The sequence below is a fragment of the Myxine glutinosa genome, chromosome 4 (genome assembly GCF_964187855.1).
Source record: "Myxine glutinosa chromosome 4, kmMyxGlut1.1, whole genome shotgun sequence".
NCBI lineage: Eukaryota > Metazoa > Chordata > Myxini > Myxiniformes > Myxinidae > Myxine > Myxine glutinosa.
This window is the reverse complement of record NC_136264.1, coordinates 152,090,334-152,096,369: the sequence shown is the minus strand read 5'-3', so window position 1 is coordinate 152,096,369 and position 6,036 is coordinate 152,090,334.

Sequence of the window (6,036 nt, the reverse complement as noted above, 5' to 3'; positions counted from 1 at the left end):
TGAGGCACAGAATTTTCTTGACAATCCTCTTTGAATGAACCACTGAATGGTAAGCATTTCATTCTTAACATGTCTCTACGAACAATGTTTGCAGCACGAGAGATGAACACTGCTTCACTGTCACCGTCGAGCTGGCACGAACTTCTTAGCGATTTACCAATATTTGCATTGGCGACAAGAAGCACATCGCGACCTTCATTGTGCGCTTCTAACTCAGGAAAGTAGCTTAGAACTTTATTTTTGAATCGTGTAGAGTGAACGACAGAGGAGCCCTCTCCCAGCTGGTTAACTCTATCAGTATATAGTTTTTTCAATACAGATAGTTTGAAAACAGGGGCAATGTTGTCATCCTCAAGAGCAGTTTGCATGTATGAATTAAGTTCAGCAAATGCAGTGTTATGAGCAATATTTGTGTTGCATTCGTCATGTGATGTTGTTGGTCTATCTCGATCTCTGTTTTTCAATGACACTAAGCATTGGCTGTGGTACTCAGCCTCTGTAGCGATTAAGTCTCCTTCACTGAGCTTTGCCAACAGACGCTCATCTTGTAGATTAATTGCACACTGTCGCACTCGAGTGTCAAGGCCAAACGTTGAGGCTCTATGGAGAGGTAGGGCATCAGATGCGGGTTTCTCACAGATGAAACAATGGCGAACAGCATCACCAGTCCTGGAGACCTTTTGACGTTTGAATTTTTCCTTTTCACCAGAAGAGGAGCTCTTGTCCGTTACACATATCTGCCGCTTAGCTGCACGTTTGAGTTCATTTTGGTTGAATTTAAGTCTGCATGTTTTATGAAATTTTGCTTTCCTATTTGAAAAAGTTTTCTCCAGTCCATTACCATCGTCCATTCGAGTCAACTTAAGCTTTGGTGGCAAGCAACCGAGTTCGTTGAATGCTGATAAAGTTTGAACAATAGACGTATACCCAGCTCCTTGGAACCTTTCTGCAAAGTCTGCTGGGCACGTGAGTTTCTCACTGGTGCTTTCCTGGCAGATGAGACACTTATTCCAGTCCATCGGTGTATCGTCCTCATTCACAGACATGGTGATATCACTGCTAGCTTGAACTTGAAAGTTTGAAGACTTTCTTCATGATGATGAGCAGTAGATTAGATTAACACTCACAACAATCTGAAACAGACAGAAGCAATGATTATTAGAAACACAACCACACCAATTCAATAAATTTTAGAAAATTATATTTCTTAAATATTGCAAGAATTCTGGATCTGATCTGCAAAAAAAACACCTTAATTAATCTACTTAATTATTTAAAACATGTTTTACTTATAACATATAATGATTAATAACAAATATAACAACTTATATCTAATAATGACTACTAACAATTTCTACTTCTAAACTTATAACTAATAATATAATATGATCCTTATCTTAAAAAAAAAAAAAAGTGATATTAAGGAATTTGTTCATTTTCTTTAATATTTTGACCATCAAAATACCTATATTGGTCCATATATCCATTAAATATATATTCTTAGAGCATATTTATAATTCTTGTGTTTGAGTAAGTTACTATATATATAGCATGAACATTGAACATATATATTTTATGTTAATAGAGGTATTTTTGTCATTCACTTATCGGCAAAATCTCCTCGATGGCAGCCATTTTGGAAAATGGCCGCTACGGTGGACACAGGACAGATACAGAATGCCTCCAATCTTTAAAATGATCCCCATGATGTCTAGTATTAGTGTACCAAGTTTCATGCTTTAATCATAAAGTGCACAATTTGTTCATTTTTTAGCACCTATCCGCTGGACTACTGTCTAGGTGCGGTGCCAAAAGGGACATTGGATTGACCACAGGGGTGGGAAAACACACAAAGTTACCCTTATCGCCCTAACTACTTAGCACTTCCTGTCCCCGTACAGGAAATATATACGCAATTATCCCGGCATACGCCTACACATACTAACTTAAAGGTACATAGTGGGTTCTAGCTATCGCGACCTCCCGGAGCATTTTACCTACTCAGATCTACTCTGCTCTACATATTGCTCTACCAAATTCATAACACAGCCCCCCCCCCCCCCCCACCCCCCCTGGAACCGTAGCTCCTGCAAGGTTCACCGCAGGCGCTACCATTCCAGCCTTAACACTTACTGTCACACACTTAATTAACCTATGAAATAAATCAGGAAGGGCTGTGGGAAGTGAGTCGGACTACCTACCTACACTTCCTTAACATGCTAAACCCCTTAACCATCATGCAAGTATGTACATTTTCTTCATTGTTCCTGTGGAGGGAGGAAACAAACAACACACCAAAACTCCTACCTTATCCACAAAGTTAACCATCTTTCCAAAAACTCAAAACTCTAACCTCTGTACATACCCCGGTCTACAGACCGCGTCCCCCGGTGGATGCCACAAGACACAACCTTACCTGTGGGGCCATCCCAATGCACCCCCTAAATTTCCACAGGCCCTGTCCAGATGTTGCAGGTGAGTGACATGGCTCGGTGGATTTCGCCCACATTCATGCAACACAGACCCCTTAACCGCTCATCCTCATTCCAAAAATCATCAAGGCATTTCAAAAGTCAACAAAGCACTTATTTCAATACACCCCCCTGCAGGACCATGGCATTGATGTCATTCGCGTGTGTGTGCATTCCTCAACTAGGCAGCGGGGAGGTACCGCACAAAAAGATGGTGGGGGCGCATCAGGCTGTGGTGCCCGCAATCCCAAAAACAAGTCAACCGACTTACAAGTTCATTGCCCCCCCCCCCCTTTACCTCTTGGCCCCATGACAGCCCAACAGCCCCTTTCCGCCGTTACCTCGCCGGTGAGGGTCTCCACACACACCAGGCTCCTTTGCCTCCTGCTTGTGCGCAGCAACACGGGTCACCGGGGGACTTCCTCACCCCGCGGCGCCCAACCAGACCTTCCACCGACGAGCTCCAATTTCCAGTTACCACCGGCTGCCAGGGGTAATTGCCGCAGAGGGGGGCCCGCAGGCATCGCTCCTCAGAGCTTGCTCTGTACCTGCGGACACACACACCTTCCCCACCCACAAGACCCCAAAACACACTTCCTCCCCCCACTGCCATTCAATTCTCCACACAACTCAGCACAATTCAGTACAATTCCATAGATGATGGTTGTACACAAGGTGTTTCAAAGTTTGCCACGGCCTGCTACATGTGAAATCCCATTCACAGTTCAAATCATTGAATCATTACACATTTCCATTTCCAAAACACATTTCAAAACTCAATAATCACCACTCTCTCATATTTCTCCAACCTCACGACCACATCAAAACACATAACCACAACACAAAAACATACGCCACCCACAAGACACTGTGTGGCCCCCATTCCATCCCCTCACCGGCCATGTCATCACTCTCACCTGCCTCCCAACTCCAAATTACATGTCCCCAATTTCCAAAGCAAGTCCTGAAGCCTGGGACAGTACTCCTCAACACACTCACCTCAAGTGCAGGTAGTTGCAGGTGGGTCGGGTCCAAGAGTGTCATCCACCACAAATTCCCAAAATTTCACATTGGGCCTACCAAATACTTCCAGATTTCTCCTTTTGTCCCCACTATACTGGCAGGTATGTGGATCCGCATCCAACGGTGATCATCACTACACAACTACCTGTGGCCACGACAGCTCTGCACCTCTACCGTGCAAGGGTCATCGGGACAAGGTGAGCAGTCAAAACGTCAACATGGCCCATGAGTGTCCATAAGGGTGCGACCCACCATCCATCCTTCGGCCCCCCTGCGAGGAACACAGCTGCACCAGCCCCAGCTGGCCAATGTGGTGAGCACTTGCTGCCACAACACACACGACCGCACACACAACCTCGGCCCTGGGGGGCACGGTCGCAGTGCGTGGCATCCCTACAGCCACGTCCCCCTGCACCTCCCCATCATCCCGCAGTCCGACTACCGAACTACAGCCCCCCCAGTGCTCACCCACACTTGACCACACCAGAGTCCAGTCAACAGCCATGCTCCACCAGGAGACCCTCCCAGAAGACATGGTCCACACACCTCGGACACGCACAGCACCACGTTGACCCACAGACCACACAACTGCATCCCCATGATCCCGCGTCCCAAAAATCAGCACAGTTGCCCCCACAACCAGTTGAAAGCTGTCTTGCTACCCTATTAATTTTATCACAGCCTCCAACACTTTGGTCTACACACCTGGATCAATCATGGCGTCACTGTACAGTGTCCACCATGACATTTCAAAATCCACCCTTAAATTTGCATCTAACCCACCGATTACCCATGCCAAACATTTGTCACAATTCACTGACCTCACCAAAGAAAGATGCTTTGCCATACACATGCCAGCCGAGCATGGCCCATATGCTCGGCTCGTTACACATCTCCCGATTCACATCCCCATGGCTCTCTTCCCAACCCGAGAGTCCATAAATCATAACGGAGCATCTGTGGAAGGTCACTCACACCATCACGTTCCACAGATGCCCCAATGGTTGTCCGGCAGGCTATCTCCATCCCTGTCCATTCGGTTTGACCCACGTCCATAGACCAACCACCATGCCAGGTCACCACATGCTGGTTGTCCCAGAGTCTCTGGAGGAGGGTGCCAGGCCGCATGCCCGGGTGGTCACCACATTAGTCCCAAGTTGGCCGTCCGCAGTGCCACCACCAAAGCGCGACCCACAACACCTCCCCCTAGTGGTCCTCAATATTTGCCATCCCAGGCTTGAGAAACTACCTCGGACCCCCCTGGAGGTCTTAACCCCCACCAGGGTCCGGTGACCCTGCCGGCCCGAGCCACCGGCTCGGACGGCGCCCCGACGGACAAGGGACGCCACACTCCGCCAGACCCCCCGTGGGACCCAGGTCGTACCTCGACACCCAAGGCTGGACCCCACGTCCAAATCTCGCCATCACAGCCCCCCAGCTGGCTGGCATACCCAAATTTTGAAAGGGGCAACGTTTGCCCGAGGCCATCACCCATGACCTCTCCATGTCCAAATCCCGCAGCCCGGGGACCAATCCCCACCATGGCTGCTCCAAATCAATTTACCATTGTAATTTTATTTTAAATTTTCTTTTACAAATTTTCATTCCCACTGCCAAACCGCAGCTGCAGGGAACAACCTCTACCCCCGGTTGTTCTGCCCCTCCCTGCAGTTGATCCAAATTCCCTACAGGGACCAAATCTCCAGAAGCTCTATCTCCCGATCCTCCAAGATCCAAATCCAGCCCAGAGCCAACACACTCCCCCAACTGGTTGTCCAATTTTGGAGCCTCTGTTTCCAAATAGCAGTGTACGGTGAGCGTCCCCTCGGTCATTCCAACCACCTCCTCGGACCAACTCACCTCATCACCCAGGCTCCTTTGGGCCTGAACAAGCTCTACCTCCATGGGACTGTCACAGGTCTCCAGCCGCTGGATCAAATCATCCTCATCATTTCCACAAATCATTCCTGGCCCCGCCAGGCTTTGATCAATATCCCCAATAAATACTCGGTCCGGCTCCATTGCACGGACCCCCAAAAACTCTACCCCCTCTTGCTCCGCACCACCGCCCTGGTGCTGCACAATTCCAAATTCATCCCCCGGTTGGGGTGTTGTGACATCCACACGGTCCCGATAAACAACCAGGCCAGAATGTGGGAAACATTCCCCATTACAACTCTGACATCCCAAATTTCCTTCCCCATTCACCTGTGGGCACTCCCCGCTCAACTGTGGACACTCCACGTTTACCTGCAGGCATTCCCCATCTACCTGTACACCTGCAGTCTCTCCATCGACCTGTGGACATTCCCCGCTCACCTGTACACTTGCCACAATTGCCATTCCCGGTGCAATTCCCTGCTCGTGAGCAACATGCACATCTGCATGGGCCGTACTCTCTCCCATTCCCAATTTAGCTTCCATCCCTTCGATCTGTTCTTTCAAACCCTCCTTTAATCTATCCATTTGCCCCTCCATGTTTTTTGTTTGGGCATTAATTTTGTTCTCCAGTTGCTCGTTCTGAGCATTCATTTCCCCTTTT